The sequence below is a fragment of the Mastomys coucha genome, unplaced genomic scaffold, assembly GCF_008632895.1.
Source record: "Mastomys coucha isolate ucsf_1 unplaced genomic scaffold, UCSF_Mcou_1 pScaffold11, whole genome shotgun sequence".
Lineage (NCBI taxonomy): Eukaryota > Metazoa > Chordata > Mammalia > Rodentia > Muridae > Mastomys > Mastomys coucha.
The window spans coordinates 27,799,543-27,823,038 of record NW_022196893.1 but is presented as its reverse complement, the minus strand read 5'-3'; the positions used below and the strand labels follow the sequence as shown (position 1 = coordinate 27,823,038).

Sequence of the window (23,496 nt, the reverse complement as noted above, 5' to 3'; positions counted from 1 at the left end):
TTTTATTCCTTACACAACCAGATGACCCCATGAGATGAGCCATTGGTTCTTCAGTCATGATCATCTACCTCATCTCCACGGAGGAGTCAATCTACCTCATCTCCACGGAGGAGTCAATCTACCTCATCTCCACGGAGGAGTCAATCTACCTCATCTCCACGGAGGAGTCAGTCTACGTCACCTCCATGGAGGAGTCAATCTAATCTACCTCATCTCCACGGAGGAGTCAGTGTCTGGGCGCTTGGTTATTCTTTGTCTATTGACTGGCTGGCTCTGGAAAGAGAGGCTTTCAGTCTTCACCTCTGACTTTTGGATGCCAGTTAGAAGTCACCATCTTTGGAACATTCCAAACATTCAGCAGAATGTCAGAGATCATGAGAGCCACAAAGGAAGTGGACCCTGGAGATTGTTACCACAGGCAAAGGAGGCTGAAAGCCAACGGTTTAAACCTATAAAATAATGACTTCTTCCAAATCAGGTGAATAGAATTCAAAAAGCACTATACCAAGCTATATAAATACCACGTGACACCTCAGGAAATGGATACGCTAGGTCTCACTTGATTGAGATTTCATTGTTTTCACAGAAATCAGACCAGGAAAAGAAATCAAATTCCTAAAGAAGAAAAGAATTGAATTGAAATTTCATTTGAATAGAAACAATAATAATATCGCTTAATGATTTGGAACATTCGGCAAGCATTTAGTGAATACCTCACCAGCGTGTGGAAGTCTCCACGCGACAACACTGACATTTCCCTCAGTGACTAACTGTGATGGGGAAATCAGGGTGAGCCTCAGTCTCTCAGCACTTCTCCCAAGGCCTTCGAAGGCTCCTCCACATATTTAGCTTTTTGTCCATCCCAAGCATCCTGATAACCAGACACAAGAGCGCATGCACCGCTGCACTGCCTCTCTCTAAGGTACCCCACAGAGGTCTGCCAAGGGAGACAACACAATTCGTCCTACCTTGGCTGCGCAATCGAGAGTATGTTTACCCTCAGCCAGGAAGTCTCTTCTCCCACTGTAGTTAATGTATATTATAAACTTAATTGAGAACTCAGCAGGAGCTGAAGATCAAACAGTATGGCTGATTATATACCCTGGAATCCATGAAGATGTCGATACGGAGCACACACATTGACCTGTCTTCCGGTTACTTCAGATGCCATGATACTCTGGAAAGCACTCGGCACTGGCTGAGAAGACTTCGGTCTTCGGAGCTAACAGGCTAATCTCCTGACTCGGGTATTAAAGTAAGCATTAATCATCATGATGTGACCAAGTCGAATCTTTAAACAAGCTCAGGGCCAATCCCAGTCAGTCACCACTTCTGAGAGCCACGGTGACCATACCCAGGCTTGGGAGCCACAAAAGCCAGCGCAAGTGACACAGCAAGAGAGTCGTCATCAGCCTTCTGTGAGATCAACTTCTGCCTCCTTTCCCGAGATCCTTCCAATAAAGCAGCAATGGCGATTCAGTCCTTTTCCCCAGTCGCACAGTGAACTGGCTGGCCTAATCGTCTGAAGTCATCTCTGCTCAGCTCTACTGTCTCCTGAGAGGAGCAGAACTTCGTGAGAAGTGCAAATATCGGAATATAAATATATCGGAAATGTTGAAAATAGCTGTTCTATGTAATTTAGAAAACATTGCTATGAGTTGTTAGGCTAACGTAGAAGCAATAATTGGATCTGAGAAAAAATGAGGTAAGCCATCAAGCAAAGCAAAATCTAATCACAGAGAGCTAGAGTCTGTGTTAACTGGGTTCTGTATGGGGAGAAGAACGCCTAATGTAAATTAATGTCCAGGAGTATTTGAAAATTCCATCACACAGGAGTATCTCTGCCAAATAATATACTAATTGTTACTTTATTAAAATAAGCATTGCCTCTCATCTGCTCCATTAGCATGGTCTCTCTCCCTTTAAATATTCATCCTTTACCTGGCTACTGAAATCCAACTCTTCCCTAAGGTTCATCGCTTTCTTTCCCTCAAGAAAGCATCCGATCTCCCTGGAAGTTTCCTCATCACTAACACAAAATGTCAACTCTCCTCATCTCATAGCAACAGTCAACAGAACATTTTTATGTGTATAGAGCATGTATGAACTGTTTTTGTCATCCTTCTCTAAAGAATACATAACAGCTACTGGCATGCTGTGTACTTTGTATCAGGGACCATGTAAGTAATACAAAAATGACCTCAAGTACATCTGAGGTGCTCCCAGGCATTTGGATCTGGTGTAAACATCATGAACTTTATACAGAAGACTTGAGCATCTTCGGATTATGGGGGATCCTTGGAGGGTCTTGAACACACCCTTGAAAGATCTCACAGTCTGGATAACGCACTCTTGCAAGATCTAACCAATTAAATATCCCTCTTGTCCAGCTTTTCCCAGCCCTGCCTTGAGCCAAGCTCATCTCCCTGTAGGCCACTACAACCACTGCCAAAATCTATCTTTCTGTCTTCCTTCTTGCCTTCTTCAAAGCTATCGTCCTACAGCCACCAAGATGACCCTCACATAGCGCGACTTTCCCATGATTTAGAATAAAATGCAGATGCCTGTACCTGGCCTGATGCAGCCAAGCATATGCCTGGGTCTCCATCTCTGTCTCTTGTGTCCTCGGCCGCAACACCCTTGGTGAGTCTCTCACTATGACCCCATCAACAGACCCAGCCAACTCCCGCCACCACACAATGACTTCTTGTCCATTCTTGGAAGAGCTGGGTCTTGTCTTTGTTGGTTTTAGTTCGGAGTCAAAACTCACAAAAGGACATTTTTGTTCCTCTATTTAGTAGTCCCAAGTCCTATGTCCACTGTCACTTCACCCTGACTAGTTCCCCCATGGTAATCTTAAATAAAACTGTGAGAAACCATCAGTCTGGAGAAGGTCCAGGGCTGAGCAGACAGACCAAACCGTTAATTCACACTAGCTCTGCTTTGGTTTGTTGAGGGGTGCCCTGTAGCCAATTACCTAATATTAGCTCATTAACTAGTTAAGCTGTAATTGGTCGGTGGCTATTCCAGCTGCAGCCAATTAAGCTGTTTTCTATGCCTCATTTCCACCTTTGCATAGCTGGAATAACAAACATTGTTTATTAAAATTCTGGCTCATGAGTTACCCTTTATTTTCATTTGTCAAGTAAACTCTCCTAAATTCAATTTATCTAAAGGCTCACCTTCTTGTGGTCACAGTGCAATTAACAGACTCCTAACCAAACTCTAGTTCCCTGGGAGCATCAAGCAGCCAGGGGGAGATAGGCCTGAGCTCACTGTGATCTTTCTCTGCCGCAGTGAGGGGTTATGGGTTGGTCTTGCCCAAATTCTGAAATCCTACAGATTTATATTTTGAGATATATGAGTCTGTATGAGTAAATGCTTTTGTCCAAACTTTGTTTTGAACCCATGACGTAAACAGGATTGGAGCCTGAAGAGAAGTCTCCATGTTCTGAGCTAGTTAGACAGGATTGAATGAAGTGCCATAGGTAGGTAAGTTCTCAGGGAACCATGGGTCGGTCTGGACTCCTGCTCACACTTATAGCTGCTTTCTGGGGGAGCTGCTTCTCCCGCCTTGTAGGCCGCCATCTTGGTGCTGCATGAAGGCACAGGGGAAGGGAGAGCAGGAAGCTCCGGTGCTTCCTTTCACAAGGACACCAATCATTCAGGTCATGGCTCCTCCTGGTCACGGCATTTGAACTTAACCCTTTTGGCTTTCTACTCTTCAGTCTGCAGACTGTGCCTCACTAAAGAGGAAAGAGTTTGTGCTCTTTTCTTTGCAGTGTGCAGTTGTGTTTTAAAAATGGAATTACTAGCACAGAAAGGGATCTGAAAAGGCACCCCAAAAATCAATGGTCAGTGCATAGTTCCCAGGTGAGGTAAGGGCCATGAACAGTAGGAGTCAATGCTGTCCTGTCCTCTAGTCTCTGTTTTATCATGAGAGAGAGGGGATAGGGTGGGGAATCAAGATCTAGTATCTCAAAAAAGAAAAAAAATTAAAATGAGGTTTGAAGAAAAAAAAAATCTAGTATCTCCATGTATGGAAAAAAGAATAGGCATGTATTCTTTTGCAATTGAAAAACAAAGATTGTAAGTCTGGTGGGGGGTAATAGAGCTAAAAGGCTGACATTTAAGCAAATGTGTTGTGACTATCAAAAGTAGGAATAAAAAAAACTTGCGCACATTTTAGTATGGGCTAGGCAGCTCTAAATCAGACTTCTAAACGTTACCACTCATCTTCTTGTATTTCTCTGTTATTTTAAAGCTAGAAATAAGTCCATGAGAATTGTAATAAATCAATAAGTAAGCAAAAAATCTGGAAAATTTTCAAAATCAGTTTCCTTGTGTTTTTCATTATATCTATTCATTTTAGTATATTCTTTTAAAAAAGACATTTTAGTACTTTATGTCAAGGGTGTGTGTGTGTGTGTGTGTGTGTGTGTGTGTGTGTGTGTATGCGCACTCGAGTGAGTTCTCCTCTTCTACATGGGTCCTTAGAATCACCAGGCTTCTGTGGTAAGGACCTTCACCCACTGATCCACCTCGCTCATTTTGTGAATTCTTGTAGATAAAGAAACTAAACATGTCATTTCAAGGACTCCATGCAAATATAACAATATTACCATATTGGTCAAGAATGCTACTTTATATTTTATTTGTATCTATTTTACATTTTCTGAGTGTCTACATGGTATGAAAATGACTAAGGAAGAGAGGTATGCTGGGTAACAACATCTGGCTCCTCTGTAAACTCTGGTCGGGGGTCTGCTCTGTCCCCAGGGACAACTTATTTTCTCAACTTTTCCTGTAGTTTCCTTATCAGAAGGTGGGACAGTATAGAATAAGGGAAGTCACTCTCAATAGAGACATCACTCTAGAGAGCTCACAAGGAAGGCATTCGGGAAGCATGTCAAGTAAAACCACTTTGTGAAATGCGTGGTTAAAATCACAGACACACGACATCTTTAGGAATCAAACTTCTGAAATTTTGTCATTCAAGATCCTTTCTAGAGCCATGCCTCCCCTGAAATGTAACTTCTTTCCTTAGATTCAAGGGTTGGAAGGCTGCAAACAAACTCAGTTTGTCAGAATGCTCATAGGCATCAATCCAATTACACAATTGCATTTAACAGAGTGAAGCGGTTGGGGGGTGGGATTGTTACATGGTTGCGTTTCTTTACTAGTCCTCCATTTAAGGAGGAAAGAGCAAAGCCCGAGTCTCCTTCTCAGGGTGTAATCCAGGTGACTTTCTCCCAGTGTATTTTTAGCCTGCATAGGAGACATTTTAGACACTGCATAGAGACAAGGCGGCTGAAAATGTCACTGACCTTTTACCTGTAAGAATGCCAGTGCCACTGACACCTGCCGTCAGTGCCCAGAGCCAAGCTGACAGCTTTCTTTTTCTCCATCGAACTGCACAGCTTTTTGTTTGTTTGTTTGTTTGACCTGATGACCTCACCAGGAGTTTTACAATGTCCTAGAATTGCTGGAGACATCATTTGTATTTGAGACAGGGTACAGCACACTTTATGTCTAGAATTTACTCCTTCTGGAAGAAACAACAGGGGTCCCATCCCAGAGTCATTTCCCATCGTGGATTGAGGAACTGAGCCGGGCAGGATTACCTTCAGCTGAAGCAGCTGAACTGTCCATGGTGCGTTGGTTGCCCCGGGGCTTTCCTATGCTCTGCACCTTGCCAGGGCAACTTCAGTAAAATCATCAGTGTCCGGTCATGCAAAATAATGTATCAACATTTTGGTCACTAAATATGATACAGTATATATACTTTGAAAACTTTTATACTCAGGATCTAATTCCTAGGCAATGTTCGATAGCATTTCCTTATCCACAGCTGTAACCCTACAAGAGGTGATATCTTCCTCTCACCTAATTACTGGTCCAGTTGGCTAGTTGGTCACATGCCAAGCAGTACTGTGAAGATAGTAGTAAAAGAGTCCCCAAGCCACGGCTCTGCGCCACCCAGCCCATCATAATGGGAGGAGCGCCACAGAACTGAATGTTCTAGCTCAGACAGGAATCTTTGAGGGTGACATATGTTTCAAACCATGGTGGAATGGAGTGGGGGAAAGCAAATAGGCACTTGCAGACTAGGAAAATAGGAACCGCAACCAACCCTCGCGATGATTAATCTATTCCACTCTCTGAAAGCAAGAAGCACATGAGGAAAACATGAATCCATTTGTGAGGGCTCTGCCCCATCACCCTAAAGCGTCCGCCTAGGTGCCTTCATTCAACACTAACACATTGTGACGCCAGGCATCAACAGGAGTTTTGTTGAGGACAAATGATCTTTGAACCAGAACAAACGGGAGTCACTATGGCCAATTGGAAGCAGAGGCTGAGAGAACCAGAAGAAAGTCAGACAGATAAGACAGAGGAAGAACTATAAAAGGTGAGATAAGACTAGGTGAAGTGTTCAGCACTAAAAGGGCCAGCAGGTGCTTGCACCCATACCACGTGTTGCACAGCCGGCTAAGAGAGAAGTGCCTTAATGGGCTCCTAGCTCCTGGCACAGCTCACTGTGAGACATAGTTTGCATTGCTGTCAACCCAAGTGGAAGGCTAAGCCAGGGGCCAGACTGGAAAGTGAGCCACAGAAAACCTGGACCACAAGGTATAGGAATCTGCAAACGAGAGCCTGCCAATGCTTGCCAACCCACCGCCCCACTGTTGCCAGGGGAAGCAGGATTCCGATAAGGTGGCTGCATGACTATGGGTACAGCTCAATGGAGCTAAAGCTGGCTTGCCTGGGTCTATCACAGAGGAGCCTTGCTCAGCAAGGACTCACAGAGAAATTCCGGAACTCCTAAAGCTGAGAAAACCACAACACAGTAGGACTCTCCCCACCCCTAGCTATTGCTCTTTAGATCCCCAGGGATCTTCTGGGAGCTGGGAAGAGTGGCACAGATCTTAGAACTTGATTCCAGCACTCTGACGGAACCTACTGATTCCAAGCAGCACCGTGAAGATAGCAGAGAGTTCGAAAGCCACGGCTCTGCGCTACCCAGCCCATCATAACAGGAGGAGCGCCACGGGTGACCGGAAGTTTGGGATGAAACTGGATACAACTCATGACGGGTTTAAGAAAATTAAACAGGACCTGTCCTCCTCCAACTAGAAAGAAGCAGTGACTGGGAACGTATGCCTTCCAGTTCATTTTATTATTCACTGAAATGTATATAATTTTAATCTTGAATTTTTAATTTTTATTATTATATATATTTTTATATTATTATACATTCAGTATAAATAATTGAATAATTAAATAATTAATTATATAAATATAATAAATATATACTAATATGGTATATACTAAACATTATTTAATATTAAATTGAATTGAATTGATTATTAAATTAATGTTACTATATTATATGTTATTATATGTTTATAACTATATTATTATATATATGTGTGTGTGTGTATACCAAATTTTTAAAAAGATTTTGTCTTTAAAACTTTTGGTAGGTACACTTTGGTACCTGAAGTGTTCGGTTGCGTGTTGTAACTTGGATCTCATTGGGAAAGCCCTCTAAGTATGTCTACACTCTGACATTTACACTTTCTGTCTACAGTCTGACACTTACGCTTTCCCTCTTCCTAGCCCTGACTCTTCCTCCTGTTGCTGGCTTCTCCATTCTTCTTTCACTTTACTACTTAAATATTGATACACACTGCCATTTCTAAAACAGACCAGTGATCAGAGGACAAAAAAAAAATACAGTTAAACCCCCAAAACAAAAAACAAATAAGGAATTTAACTCATGACCTATGAATTGAAGTTATTAAGTCAATCTATGACTTAGAAAATAAAGTAACCAAGATGGAAGAACGTATCAGGAGGACCCTGCTGACCTCAGTGTGGGGGTGATTTGCGTATGTGATTTCAGTCTTGTGTCCCCTGCTGTAAACCCCACCTGCTTACGTGATTCTTGATATCTGCCCTGTTTGCTGTATGGTTATTTAAGCCTGATTCTTACCTTACACAAATACATTCAGATCTAACACACAAAAAAAAGAACGTATCAGGAATTTAGAGAGAAAATATCAAAAGCCAGGGGAGGGTTCAGCAAGGATACTGAGGTGCCAGAAAAGAATCAAACAGAAATGAAAGAATCAATCAGTCCAGTAAAGAACATAAGAAAGCATTATTAGAGACAAGCCCAAACAGAAAATCGAATGTCAGAGACAGGGGACAGAGTCAAAGCAGTAACACACTGAGATATATATAAAACGAACTTGACCAAAACTGCTATGAACTCTGAGACCCAGTCAGACAACCATACCTAAGAGTCCGAGAGGTGGAAGGATCTGAGTTTGAAGTCAAATGACTTACACAGTCTAGTCAACAAAATGATGACTGAATTTTCCCAGCCTATGGAGAGATAAAGCAGTCAAATCAAGAAAATATGTAGAACTCCGAACAGCCATGGCCAGAGAACTCCCTCTCTCTAACATACTTCGATGGGTGCAGGAATGACACTGAACGAAGGTCAGCACAGCCAGATGATAAATATCTGGAAAAAAATGGAATGGATGGAATAAATGGAACAGACCCTAGCAGAATTGGGGCTGTGCACAGTAAATGCAGAGTCCACGGTTAATGAGTGGGGGAGGGGAATCAAGAGCATTTCTTCTAAAATCTGAACAAGGTAAGCGAGCTTCTCTCCACTCTTATTCAACCTAGTGCTCTCTCTAAGTGCAACCTATAGAAATAATACAAAAGAAAGTTAAAAAAAGGAGTAAAAATGAAATAGAAAGAAAGAAGATTTCTTAGGGTTCTATTGCTGTGAAGAGACATCATGGCCCAGGCAACTCTTTTTTTTTTTTTGAGATTTCTCTGTATAGCCCTGGCTGTCCTGGAACTCACTCTGTAGACCAGGCTCTCCTCCAACTCAGAAATCCTCCTGCCTCTGCCTCCCAAGTGCTGGGATTAAAGGCATGTACCACCACTGCCCGGCTTAAGACAACTCGTATAAAGGACAATATTTAATTAGGCTAGCTTACAGGTTCAGAGGTACAGTTCATTATTATCATGGCAGGACGCATGGCAGCATCCAGGCAGGCATGGTTACAGGAGGAAATGAGAGTTCTACATCTTCCTCCAAAGGAACCCACTACCTCTGGCAACTAGAAGAAGAGTCTCAAATCCCAACCCCACAGTGACATACTTCTTCTAAAAAGACCACACCCACTCCAACAAGGCCACACCTCCTAATAGTGCCATCCCCAGGGCCAAGAATATTCAAGCCACCACAGCAGTGAAGTTACCCAAAAATGACCTGACTCTCTACCTAAAAGAACCCACAGACTCCAACCTGGGGAGGAAAGGGTTTATTTTGCTCACACACCAAGTCACAGTCTATCACTAAGGAACTCACTGCAGAAATCATGGAGAAATACTGCTTGCTGGCTCACTCACCCATTTGTTCTTAGCTGGTTTTCATACAAAGCCTGGGACCATCTGCCTAGGGATGGTGCCACCCACAGTGGGCTGGGCCCCTCTGCACCAATTAATTATTAAGATAAGCCCCTGAAGACAAGCCCATACGCCTATCTGATGTAGACAATTCCTCAATTGAGGCTTCTCCTTTCGGATGACAATTGAGGACACGTGACATTAAAAAGCTTCGGAATGGCAGAGGAACATGAACGGCCAGCTCATAAAACATGAGAAAATCTTTGCCAGCTTGCGACAGGCGTGAGAGTCTAGAAAACAGAGAAAACTGAAAATACCCGCTGTTCCATAAAAAGGGCCAATGAACTGAGCAGACGCTTCTCAAAAGAAGACATTGAAATAATCAATAAACATTTTTAAGTGTTCGGTACCCATAGCCACCATGCAAATGCAAACTCAAGCTGTTTTGAGATTCTGTCTCACGCCCTTCGAAATGGATGCCAACGGGAAAACAAATCCGGACAGATGCGGATGAGGCTGTGGAGGAAGAGGAACCCTCTCATTGTTAGTGGGCGTGTAAACTGGTATTGCCACTATGGAAATCATAGGAGGTTTCTGAAGAAGCTAAAAATAGACTGGCCATATAAGCCAGCCAAAGCACCCCTTTGCATACACCCAAAAGACTCCACACCCTGCCACGAAGATGTTTGCACATCCAGGGTTTTGCTGCACTATTCACAATAGCAAGGAAAGATAATCAGCCCAGATGTCTGTCGACAGAAGACACAACAGGCTACATACTGCCAAAATGAAAAATGAGATTTACAGGAAATAGATGGAACTGCAAATACCATACTAAGTGAACTATTCCGGACACAGATAGGGAAATACCGGAAGTTCTCTCTTGTGAGCAGAGATTCTCTTCCAGCTTTTATAGACGTACATTTTTGTGAAAGCATGGACTGAGGTCGTGAGATTTGAAATGGGTACAGGAGAAGAGAAAAACGAGGCATTAATGAAAAGAGTTTGGGCCTGGCAGTGGTGGCATTTAATCCCAGCACTTGGGAGGCAGAGGCAGGTGGATTTCTGAGTTCGAGGCCAGCCTGGTCTACAGAGTGAGTTCCAGGACAGCCAGGGCTACACAGAGAAACCCTGTCTTGGCAAAACCAAAAGAAGAGGGTTTGGGAGGGTAATTGGGGGGTGCGAGTAGGAGATGGGATTAGGAAGGGGGCGGGGAGGAGGGAATCAAAACAAAATATGCATGAAAATGTCCTGAGGAAGCCTGTTTTTTTTATGTTAAGAATAAACCAGGGGCTGACAGGATGGCTGTGAGAGAAAACACTGCCTCTGAGTGAGCCTGGCAACCAGGAGTTGAATAGCAAACCCAAGGAGGAAGTAGAGAACCGACCCCCACAAAGTTGACCTTTGACCTCTACACTGGAGTAACAGCATGAATGCTCATGAGCAAGTGCGCATGTGCGGGCACAGACACACAACACACACACACACACACACACACACACACACAGTTCTAAATATCAAATCAATTGAACTAATGAAATTAAAGCCGAAGCATGCGCCTTCCCACGCTGCCCACTGTTTGGCCGGGTGAGGTTCCTTGCGCTCCAGTCTGGTCCTTAGAAGGCTATCCTATCTAGCGAGTGCAGTAGAAACAGGTTCCAGGTCGCAGTACAGCTCCTGGGATGTGCTCAGAGGCATAACACTCCTGGTCAGTAGGCAAGCTTTGTGTAATTCACGGATGATCAGAAAACAAAGTAGACCCTGGTTGTTCAGCCCTTCTAACCAAGGCTTTTAACGAGTGGCTAGTTCCCCAATTAAAACTCTTCTAACGTGCAATTACTTCCCCTTCCCTGTATTGTATAAAAAACAAAAACCTGGGCGCCAGCGCGTCGAGCCAGAAGCAGCCGCCGGGATGGACGTGTTTCTCATGTTCCGGCGCCACAAGACCACCATCTTTATGGACGCCAAGGAGTCGAGCACCGTGTTCGAGCTGAAGCGCATCGTCGAGGGCATCCTCAAGCGGCCGCCAGAGGAGCAGCAGCTGTACAAGGACGACCAGCTCCTTGATGATGGAAAAACTCTGGGCGAGTGTGGCTTCACTAGTCAGACAGCACGGCCACAGGCCCCAGCCACAGTGTGCCTGGCCTTCCGAGCAGATGAAGCCTTTGAAGCTCTGCGCATCGAGCCCTTCTCCAGCCCTCCAGAGCTTCCAGATGTGATGAAGCCACAGGATTCTGGAGGCAGTGCCAATGAACAAGCTGTGCAGTGAGGGCCCTGGGCCTACCCCCTTGAGACCCATTCCCCCAATTAAAAAGATTTGGCTGTCAAAAAAAAAAAAAACAAAAAACAAAAAACAAAAACCTGCATTTCTATATGCACCAAATTAAGCTGCTGACACTGCCCCCAAATTTAGCACCTTAATGAGACGGAAGGTTGTTTTTCTTCCACGTAGACTCTTCCGGCTGGTATCAGACCGACGCTTCTCTCTGGAGGCAAGAGCATATCCAATGGCCGACCGTTTCTCAGCCGACTGAGAGGAGACATTAGAGAAAACGCACAGCGATTTTCACATAGCTTCAAACCTCCCGTTCACAGAGTTATGGCTAGCACGGAGCCACTCAGGACTCCCACTCACGGAGAAGTCTGAGGGACTTAGGCAGTGCACAGGCAATCAGGTGCCCAACGTGTGGTGTGTAAAAGAACACCTTTAATCCCAGCACTCAGGAGGCAGAGACAGGTGAATCTCCAAGTTCAAGGCCAGCCTGGTCTACAGAGTAAAGTCCAGGACAGCCAGGATTACACAGAGAAACCCTGTCTCAACAAAAGAAAACATAAAGAAGTATCTACAGTAAATTATCAATCTCGGCCATGTCTGCCTCCAACACCTTTTGGTGAGCAGCCCGCTCATCCCATCTTGAAGTAGGATTCCAATCTCCTCTAATCTTCATATGACAGAAACAGTAAGCAATAACCTCCTCTGGCCAGAGCTGTAAGTCAAATTCCTATTTCACTTACTGGTCTTTCTGCTTAGCCCTCCCTGTCCTTGGTTGGGTATCAACCTGCTGATGAGACCAAATACTGGGAAAATGGAGGGCAGACATTTGGCTAGCATTTTTTTTTAAAAGATTTATGTATTTATTATATGTAAGTACATTGTAGCTGACTTCAGACACCCCATCAGATCTCATTACAGATGGTTGTGAGCCACCATGTGGTTGCTGGGATTTGAACTCAGGACCTTCCGAAGAGCAGTCCCTAAAGCACAATCAGCCGGGACCAAGCTTTCAGCACACGGCCTTGAGTGGCAGCCCTTCGAAATCGCTGAGAAGGTGGCATCTCTGTGATCTTTGCCCTGGGTGAGCTTCTGTGATCTGGCTGGAGAGGACTCTTCACAGGAAGTCTTCATCGTTCCGTTTACCTGTCAATTTGACAACCAAGATTACATAGCCCAGTCTTTCAGGACCAAGTCACTAGACTAGAAGACACAGGCAAGATGGATCTCTCTAATACTGGTTAGTACAACTTCCTTTTCCTCTTTTAATACATTGTTAATTGTGGTAAGGACTTGCGTGCAACACCTGCACTGCCTGTTCTCCTGTTTGAAGTCTCAACCCTTGAGCCAAACGTCAAGAAGACAAGGCCTATCTTCCAAGTAAGGGCATGTTTCTGAGATGGTATGGCATAGCAATTGTTACAATGCTTCTAGGTAAATATTGTGTCTACATCATTGTCTGACTGTGTTATCCAGTGAAACAAACTTAGATTTTCAATTTTCTATATTTACTATAACACATGCTAAGTTCCTCTTTTAAAGATTCCCCATACATATATATATATGTATATATATATATGTATATATCCACACATATGTGTGTATGCATATATATATATGTACACACACATAGATAGACAGATAGATAGATAGATAGGTAGATAGATAAATAGATAGATAGATAGATAGATAGATAGATAGATAGAAAGAAAGACAAATAGTGTCTTCATATGATGGAAGTTTAACTCTGTCATCTAACAGTTGGGCACGGAAGCTCTGACCTCAGCCTGACTCACCTATGAACTGTGTAGCTGTTGTTATTGTTTCCGACCCAGCAGAAATGGTTGTTCATAAGCAAGATACAGACTTTTTGCTAAGGCTCCACTACCATCCATATTCTGGTGGCAGGTATGTTCAAATACATGTGGTGTCTTTCTGTGTCAGCTTCTTTCATCATCTCTCTAGTCATTCATTCTAGTTGCTGTCTTCACCAAGTCCCTAGCATGGGTCAGGCCAGTGGTTAGCCAGGAGGAATACAAACACCAAACTCTGATCTACTTAGATAATGTACTTAAAAGTCTTGTCATTCTTCTCGGAACATAAAATTGTGTCTAGAAATCGAATTCAAGACAAAGCAAACAAAAGAAAGTGATTTTTAAAATTTCCTTGATTTTTGTATTATTTACCTATATCGGCCTAACTAAAAAATATGACTAAATGTAAAGTTCAGCGAGTCATTTTAGCTACAAAAATCTTGGCAACAAGAACAAGCTTCAGCCGGTCCTACCTCCGCACTCCTACCAGTCAACGGCTATAGCGATACTGGCTTTCCGCAAAGAAAACGAAGCTACAATATGCAGAAGCCAGTCACCTCTGCCGAGTTCTCTCCTCTGCCGAGTTCTCTCCAAAGTAGAGTCCCACTTCCTGGCAAGCTGCCTGTATCATCCCATTTGTATGTAGAATAAGAACAGGGGAAGGCTCACATGTGCAGTTTGAAATAAGGATGGGATACCAATGTCCAGGCCATCTAGAATCCTAGTGGAGTCTGGGGACACGGTTGTTGGCTAACGGTACATTCAGGTTGTAGCTCCTGCTTAAGAGCCTGCATTAAAGCTCTGGTAGGAGTGTGACATTCTTCCCATAATGTAGAAGGCATAAGAGAAGCTTCCAAGGTGCCGAGCACCTCGGCAGCTGTGGCGGAGGTTTTAAACCATGTATGATACACACTCTCTTTCCTCAGAGGAGCTCTTTCCTTTTCCCCTGGGGGGAATGGGCCTGGCAAGGTGGCTCAGTGGATAAAGGCACTTTCCACCAAGACTAAGAACCTGAGTTTGTTCCTCAAAACCCACATGAGGGGGCTGGAGGGATGGCTTGCAGTTAAGAACACTGACTGCTCTTCCAGAGGTCCCGAGTTCAATTCTCAGCAACCACATGGTGGCTCACAACCATCTGTAATGGGGACTGATGCCCTCTTCTGGTGTTACACATATACATATAATAAATAAATCTATCTTTTAAAAAACCTACATGAGGGAAGAGGAGAACTAATACCTTCAACTTTTTGTCTGACTTCCATAAACGTACTATGGTACATGCCCCACTACACCACACACACACACACACACACACACACACTCACATATACTCATAAACACACACACACAAACACACACTCACACTCTCTCAAACATACACAATGTAACTTTTTTTTTTTTTTAATTTTATTTTAAGGCCACTGTAATGACAAGAATGTGGAATTCTGGTATCCTGTGTCTGTATTTTCCCATCAGAGCCTGAGTTTTCTGAGCCACAGCTGAGCTCTACAGGGCTCTGCTCCATGGTCCTGTCCTGGTCAAATAATCGTGGTGGTTCTTTGTCCCTTTTGGCCTGAACATATATTTTCGCATTCAGAAGACAAAAACACACAAAAAAATGATTTTATAACAAACCCAAGTAGCTCTTCACCTGAAGGCAAGACAATATAGCCAGACCAAAAGCCGGAGGCCTGAATCTTTTATGTCAAGAGCCAGTCACGAGCTCGCTGCCCAGCACTGGAGAAAGCCCTTCGTTTTTCTACACCTTGGTTTTACAATTATTACACACAGACCAGATGACCTCCACCCAGATCCTGCCAGTTCTCCATTTTTATTTTATATCTGGGTTATCAGTTTGACACTGTGGAATAAATAGACCTATGTGTCTGGATGTTTGCCACGAGGCTGGCTTTCCTTCTATAGATCTGTATGCTAATGACCAAGCCAGGTTCAGACTCTGAAATCATTGCAGCCTAGTACATGTGTCAGGTACGCCATCCCTGACATTCTGGTGAGGGTCCAGCCCTGGGACCCTTAAGGGAATCTACACTAGTGTGCACAAGCTTCCAGGTACGAAACAGACCTCAGGCTTCAACCTCACAATGCCAGAACATCCTTCTCCCCCCGGAGGCTGAAAACACATCCAAAAAATCAACCAATATGCCTATAATGAATCTAATCCTAAAGCAAAAATAGTCTTCTTTTAGTTCCCTTTAGTTGATGCAGAAAAATAAGGACTAGAAGTTTGTGCTTTTATACATACAAAATTTTGCATAATTTGTTAAAATTATAGACATCAGCAGTTCATACCACTCGTCTTTGTTAGGTTTACTACTGCTGTGATGACCACCATGACCCAAACCAAGCTGGGGTAAAGGGTTTACCTGACTTACATGTCCACTTCCTGGTCCTTCACTGAAGGAGGTCAGGGCAAGCACTCAAGCAGGGCAGGAGCCTGGAGGCAGGAGCTGACCACAGGGCAGGAGGAGGAGTGAATTCTTACTGGTTGGCCCCTTATGCCTTGCTCAGCCTGCTTTCTTATAGACCCCGGGACCACCAAGAGATGGGTCCTCCCACATCAATCAGTAATTAAGAAAATTCCCTACAGGCTAATCACATGGAGGCATCTTCTCAACTGAGGTTCCCTCCTCTGTGATGTCTAGCTTGGGTTAAGTTGACACAAAACTAGACAGCACACCCTGTCTCCAAATCTCAACTTATTCTTACACTTAATTTACATGTCTTTACATTTTATCTGTAAGATAGAGATTCTTTGGTCTGTAAGAGGTTCTATAAATATGTACAGTCGAAGATCAAAAGGGATCTTCCTGTCTTTTGTAATTATTCTGCTAAAACAGTTGGGATTACAAGGCAGTCACTCAACCTGATGTGACATCCGTTGTCAAGCATCCTGTATGATGTAGAAACTTGCCTCTACCAGCTACAAGGAGCAAAAGAAAATATCTGGGCTGAAGTGTGGGAACAAACTCTTGGCAAACTTAGAAATACTTTTCATGTTGTCTCAACCTGGCTGATGATTGCTTTAGAACAAGTACCCCACTGTGGCTGGACACTTGATCTGCAGGATTCCTTAAAAGAAAGGAGCGGGTGGCAAGAATGTATTACAAGCTCCACAAAGATACAAAACGTTCTGGCCGTGGCCTAGCTCTCAAGGCACTGTCAGCCTAGGTAGGTCACTTAAGTACTTCTAAAAATATGGTGCAGGATAACTTTCCTGGCCTTGCTTTCCTTAGACACCAGACCAATTAATAGACAAGAAATAGTTGTCACCAAAGTTTGCTTTGAGAAAATTACAATGTTTGCTGAGTCTTTCTTGTGTGATTCTTATGCATGGACTCTTCCATTCAATTTCTTTTCGTAAGTTCAGTGCTAAACTGCACACCAAGGTTTGTGTTTGTATTGTATTCTTTTGTAACATTATGTAAAATAGAACCATTTTCTAAATCAGGCATTATGAGCCTTCATATTTGCTTGTTTGTTGTCCCCTGTAGTTGTAAATTTACAGTGTGTTTCTGCTAACATTATGTTCTCAGGTATCCCTGTCCCCCCACTCTGCCCAAACAACCCCCACCCCAGTATGTTGATCTTACTAAATGCAAGAATATCTCTTGGAAGCTGCTTACATCCAATAGCACTTTCTAGAATTCCACGTACCACTTGTCAAGCATGCTCTTACGTTCTCCTCTGTCAAAGGCTAATAGTTACAGATACGGCATTGAACAACACAGACACAGTCCTGTCTCCACAGAAATGACTGCCAAAATAGATCTGGACAGGAACCCAGGGGCACCAAATGGGAGAGCAACTGAGAATCTGGCTGTGGCTACAGCAGAGACTGCTGCGAAAGAGGAGCCTCATTCTAGGAGCAAGAACTAAAGCTATTCTCAGCTTGAGTTCTCCGCTCAATGCTCATGTCTCTCATGCTCAATTCCCACTGGGGTCCTGTCGAACATGGGCCTGCCTGTTCCCAAAGTGAGCTGCTCATCATGCTGGGGCAGTCTGATGTATTCCTTGAATAGTATCAGTAGACATGAGCCCACTTTTTATGCAGATCTGGGGGGGGGTGTTTTTCACCTAATCCTGTGCACCATGTGAATCTAGACAGCCGAGCTTAGCCTAAACTCTCTGGCCCTGACCTCCATACTTTTTACCCTAGCATGCTGAGGAGCCATCATACCCTACTTCTAGCCAGGAGCACCCCCTAGTCTGATGGAGAGAGTCAAGGGAAGTGTTTCAGTTCTCGCATTTACTAAACCATGGAACGGGAAATTGGTGTAACCACACTAAGACACAGAGTGCAGCCTGGCCTGGTTGCACAGAACTCCAGCTCCAGGCAGCCATCGGGAGCTCTGTCAAGGTTCTGCAATGCAGAGGGCTCCATGTTGGAATTCTCAACCCCAGAAGCCAAAGGACCATGGAGGAAAGAGTGCTAGCTCGTAATGAGGAAGATGAAGGGCCAAATTCCACCGCTGAAGAAATCGTTCCACAAGAATCCATAGCAACAAAGATGATCCAGCCCATGCCACTATGAAAAGACTCAAAAAACAAAGCCTTTTAAATCTACCAACCTTAGTTAGCTTTGCCTGGGGGTGTGAGTGGATACAGCCCTTATCCCACCAGGTGGACAGAATTCCAGTGAGGTAAGCAGCAGAGGTCGGCTTCACCAGCAGCAAGGGGTGAAGCAAGCAGAAACTAAGACAAAGTGGTTGGTCATTTCTGTTCTTTCTTTGTAATTCATGGACACTGGGGAGATCAGTAGAGCCTCAGAAGACTGGGTACCACCATGTCATAGCATTGTGTGTCAGAGAGAAGGCACGGAGAACATCACTGTCACACTGAAAGAAAGTGGCCCATTTGATCAACGTGGCTGTCATGTCTCTCCTGACTTCTCAAGGTGGTCATATAGTGAGCTAATTTCCATTTGGTAGTATGGCGCTTTAGCCCGTGTCTCTGTTTTGAGCCTTGCTATAGGCTATTTGGGGCCAGAACAGAAACGTAATCTGGGGGGAAGGGAGGGCTTCCTATTGCGTTTATGGAACAGTGTCCCAGAAAAGTAAACTATAAGCCAAAGAAGAAAGGACAGTTTAGCCCTGAAGGATCAGCAAGACAGGTCAGAAAGTAAAGGCACTTGCCACCAAGCCTGGTGACCTGAAGTCAACCCTCTGGAACCCGCATGGCACAAGGAAAGACCATTCTCACAAGTTGCCCTCTAACTCTGCATGTGTCCCACTGTACACATGCCTCACTCATCCACATCCAGTAGACAGATAAGCAAACACATTTAAAATATTTTAAATTAAAAAAAAAAAAGATACATTGCTTCAAAGAATAGAATGGCCACTGTTGCTTATGAACTTACAGTGCAGTTTTAGAATCCGTGTTTCTTTTCTGCCTCTTCCACTCTGAAGACAGGAGAAAGAAAAAAAAAAAAACTTTCACTGCACTAATTAAATCCTACCTGAAGATCTGGTTCATACTGGTTTCTATTCTTTGTAGGGAACAGAGAACAGGGTATTAGAACTACTAACAAAGAGGGGGTGGGAAGTGAATTACTGACAGAGACAACAATTCAAGTGATAGACTGTCAGAAGTAATTGTGCCTGAGTTTAAAAAGTAATGACTTATATAAGAATAAAGGGAAATGAATCTTGTCCCTCTAGCTGAGGAAGGAGGGAGCACACCCAGAGGACCCACCCTACACCCCGTCCATCCGCGGAATGGATTAGGGAGATGCAAACACCTTCAAGTCACCCAAGACGTGAGAAGTGGAAACCATAGCAGGCTGGACTTGTAATCAGATGATATTTTTAGGAGAGCTTATTTTGAAAGCTAGAATTATAGAACAGAAAGATGCAGTCAATTAAAAGTATTTAAGGATGAGTTTCTGGCATGGGAGAGGATGGCGGGAGAGTCGGAACGTGTGACAAAGAACAGAGGAGACTACTATTGCCACAACGGCCTAGATGCCACTTTAAAATGACATTTTAAGTTAAGTTAATTACACCCCAATAGCCAGTTCAAGATGTCAACAAAAGGGAGTGGCTTATAGAAGAATTAACAAGGATCCAGAGGCTTTATCTCATGGAGAAAGGTTGCTGTATTCATCATTTCAGCTCTTTAGTCTCATGAAAGGCCCTAGCAGTGGGTGCGACTATAAAATCTCACTACCATAGAATCCCCACTCTCAGTTTTCATGGCCCATGAGACAGGAGCCTAGCTATTCCTATACCCATGTAGGAGGCTCAAGCGTTAAGATGGGACCGATGGGAGAACTGAGATTTGAGAAGGTTATAGAACATGCAGCTATGAGTACAAAGCCTGGGTTTTCCCTCCACCCTACCTCTAGGCCACGGGTTCAATAAAATGAGACCTGAGTCTGAAGATATTAAAGAGATGAAGATATTTAAAAGAAGAAACTGCAGCTTCCTTGTCTTGCTCTGTCTAACCCATCTCTTACAGTGCCTCAACTCTTAGCGGCTGGAGGAATACCCACATCTCCTATTGTACTTAACTTCTTGCAGCCGATGGAGTCTCATCATCTACACAGACTCTAATAGAAGACTCCACACACGTTGGCTAGCTTGGTTCTAACCCAAAGATTACCTCACTTTCCAAACCTTTCTTCTTTGGGTGTGTATCTCGTCTTTCTAGACATGATCTTCCTCAACCACTTTTAACTGGAAGAGCCGGCCATGGCTTCTGTCTTATTCTCCACCGCCCCACAGTGCCAGGCACATAAAGGATGTTCACTGTAAAGAACCAGCTGCCCTCTAGCATGTTCTCCTCTGTGATGAACGTTACCTAACTGTGGCCCTATGAAAAGCTGTATCATCTACTGTGGGAAATGTGTCAGTTTCATAGAATACAGTGTTTCAGTTGCCTGAGATTCAAATTTCTGACTTTGAATTCAATTTTATCTTATTGTAATTTGTACTTTTATGGGTGTTCCCATTTCCCATGTAGTAATGATTAATAGTACAAGCTAACATCTATGGGATGTTTATCATGTGCTAGGCATGCTAAATTATGTATATGTGCTATTTCATTTCACCTTCATAATCATGTTCCTTGGTGTCTGGCTGAGGAGACCAAAGCACAGATAATTAAGGCAACTTCCCAAACTCACACAGCTAAGGTTAGCATTAAAATCCACAAGAAACTCTGCTTTAAGTATGCCATGCAATTACAGAAATGATTGTGCAATGAACTATATCCACCCCCCCCCACACACACCCCCCTCAACTATTCGAATGGAAACACTTTGTACAACTGCCTCATTTTAATCCTCTCAAATTATTTTTGAGGTTTATATTACTGTGTTTGGAGCTTTATTAACCTCTCTACTTCTTAGAACACTACCTAAAGTGAGGTTTTTCTCTGACTCAGTTTCCCCCTTCCTACAATGACACTGTGAATAGTCAGTGCAAGTATCACTCTAGTTTATGGATATAAAGAATGCAGATGAGACCACAGCGTGTGGCCTCCAGTGTGTCAATTGTGTCATTGCAAACAATTATCACTCTTGACCTGTTACCTCTGACCCTTGGCCTTCTTCCCTCATCAAGGTCTCCACCCCTAAGCTGTAGAGGCGCACTCTCTAGCTACTACCCAAGGCAAGATCATTTCTCCCCAATATTCGGACTGTGCTTTGAAATAATTGTTTTGTCAAATAATGAAGAACTATGGCTGAAGGAAAAGTACCAACCTATGTGAAATGTAACTGTACCCCGGCCATGGCTGGCATGCACGCTAGGTGGGCAAACACTTGGTAATTAATGTACAAATAAGCACATGCAGAAAATGGAAAGAACACAGCCAGGAAAGAAAGCAGATAGAAGGCGGGGAAGCAAGGCCACTGAGCCTAAGGTGACCTGCAGGAGACCTGGAAGGAGAATCCCGCAGGCAGAATGAAAAGCACTTTGTTTTCCAAGAGTCATGTTTTATTTAACACTTCGCCTTGTTCATGGTCAACCTTGTCTATTGAAATGAAATGAGTATTTCTAAAAATATATGTTATGAAGTCACGTAAAGAGCAGGCCAGGCCCACCCCCAAGGCCCGAGGATTTCATTGAAATGGAAGGAAGGAAGTTTAAGACCAGGTTTGCATTTCTTCCCTGCTTTCCCACGCTTTTCAAAGGCCCAGGTCCTGACTCTTTCTCTAATATTTGGAAGGAAGCTCAGCAATTGTGAAAATAGATGCTCCAAAGATCTAACCTAAATATTTACATTCTGCTTTTTTAGCTAAACAATTGGCTTTGTTCTTTAAGCATTTAGGTCAAAATACTTAAATGTAAGACATCAATAACCGGAGGATATGGGTGGGAGTTTTTTCCACTCCATAGTCTAAACTTGCAGGTTTTAATAAAACCTTCACAAGAAAAGAATTGGGAGCTTTAAAGCATAATGCACACACACACACACACACACACACACACACACACACACTCACACACACACACACACACCCTGAAAACAGGGGGGAAAGGGAGATCGTTGGCTTTGCATTCTTTTCAACACAAAAGCACCTCCCTTCCACTTCTCTCCACTAATCCTGGCAAGCAGATAGAACCCTGACATCATGAGGAAAGTATTCTCAACCCTCACACTGTGTAGACTTGACCTCAGGGGTGTCCACGAGCTCTGTACGCATCAGCACTCACCTAGAGCATTCCTGTGCATTCGCAGTCACTGTCCCTCAAGACACAGAAGTCAGACCCAGACACCAGGAGATGATGCAACTACCGCAAATGATGTCATACCTCAGATGTGACACAACCACCAGCCGGGGACACCTGGCGTAGAGAATGTGCCTTACCCTGATACAGGAGATCAATCCTGTGAGGTCATCTTTCCCTTCCGTAAACTGAAGTTGTCAGCTTGGATAGCTAAGTGGGAAGGACTGACTACCTGGGCAAACTGCAAGAGGACATTTTTGAGGTTAGATCAACCTGGCCTGAGGTTTGGGAGTCAAGGACACCAGGAGGAAATAACAAGTGGACAGAATTCAACTGTGTGAGAACAAGCCAGAAACGGGAGCATTTTCTCATGAACCTCTTCCTTGGCTGGCTTCATTTCACAGGCCTGCTCTGGCCCTGAGCTGTGTGTGTTTGAACCCTGGAGCAGCTCCCCCACCCCAGCCCCTCCACCCTCCTACCCCCTAGTTATTTCCCCACCAGTTTCCAGACAGCTCTTGTTCACACTGGAAGCCAGAGTAAGACGGACGGGTAGCTGTATGTGTGGCCAGTTGTGCTGAACTGGTCACCTTTCTAACACTGGAATTGAGCCTTCACTAATGAAGCCGCTTAAAGGCCTTTCGCTGCAGACACCTGGAGGAGGCGTTTGGCTTCCTAGTCACCTCTATCAAACCTGACTTAAGCTTCCAGAACTGAGTCACTCACTGACCTTCCTCTGTGTGTCACATTGCTGGTATCAAGTTTCACCTGTTCCAATTCTTGGTTGATGACAACGGTTTGCCCTTGAGAGCTGAGTGACAGGGACAGCTGATAGACGGGCTTCCAAACCAATTACAAGAGAGACCAGGAAAACTAATGCCACCAAAATGGATTACAAAGGCAAGGAGGCCAAGCAGGTGTTCCTCCAGTGAGTGCCTTTGTCCAAAGCTGTTTCTTGGGGTTGTCCAAGGTGAGCTGATGTATCAGTTTATTAAGCAGTAGCGGCAGAGGGCCTAAGTTTACATTGTCAGAGAAAGAATTTGTGCCTGAAACCCTGAGGGTCATCTGCACATGTCAAAGCTGACAAAGGAGGAGCAAGAACAGACCACATACATCTGTAAAGTAGACTCCGAAGTACAAGCCACCATGATTCTTTCTAGTACCCAAATACTGAGAGAGAGAGGGAGGGGGGAGGGGCAGGGGAGGGGGAGGGGAGAGAGGGAGAGGGAGAGAGAGAGAGAGAGGGAGAGGGAGAGGGAGAGGGAGAGAAAGGGAGAGA

The 23,496-nt window shown here is 44.0% G+C and overlaps 1 pseudogene across 1 annotated transcript; it reads left to right on the top strand.

The window, feature by feature from the left end:
• Window positions 1-11,323: 11,323 nt before the first annotated feature.
• On the top strand, window positions 11,324-11,798 carry LOC116081918 (annotated as a pseudogene). The gene has a single exon (XR_004115091.1). The product of XR_004115091.1 is annotated as an elongin-B pseudogene (transcript).
• Window positions 11,799-23,496: the final 11,698 nt, after the last annotated feature.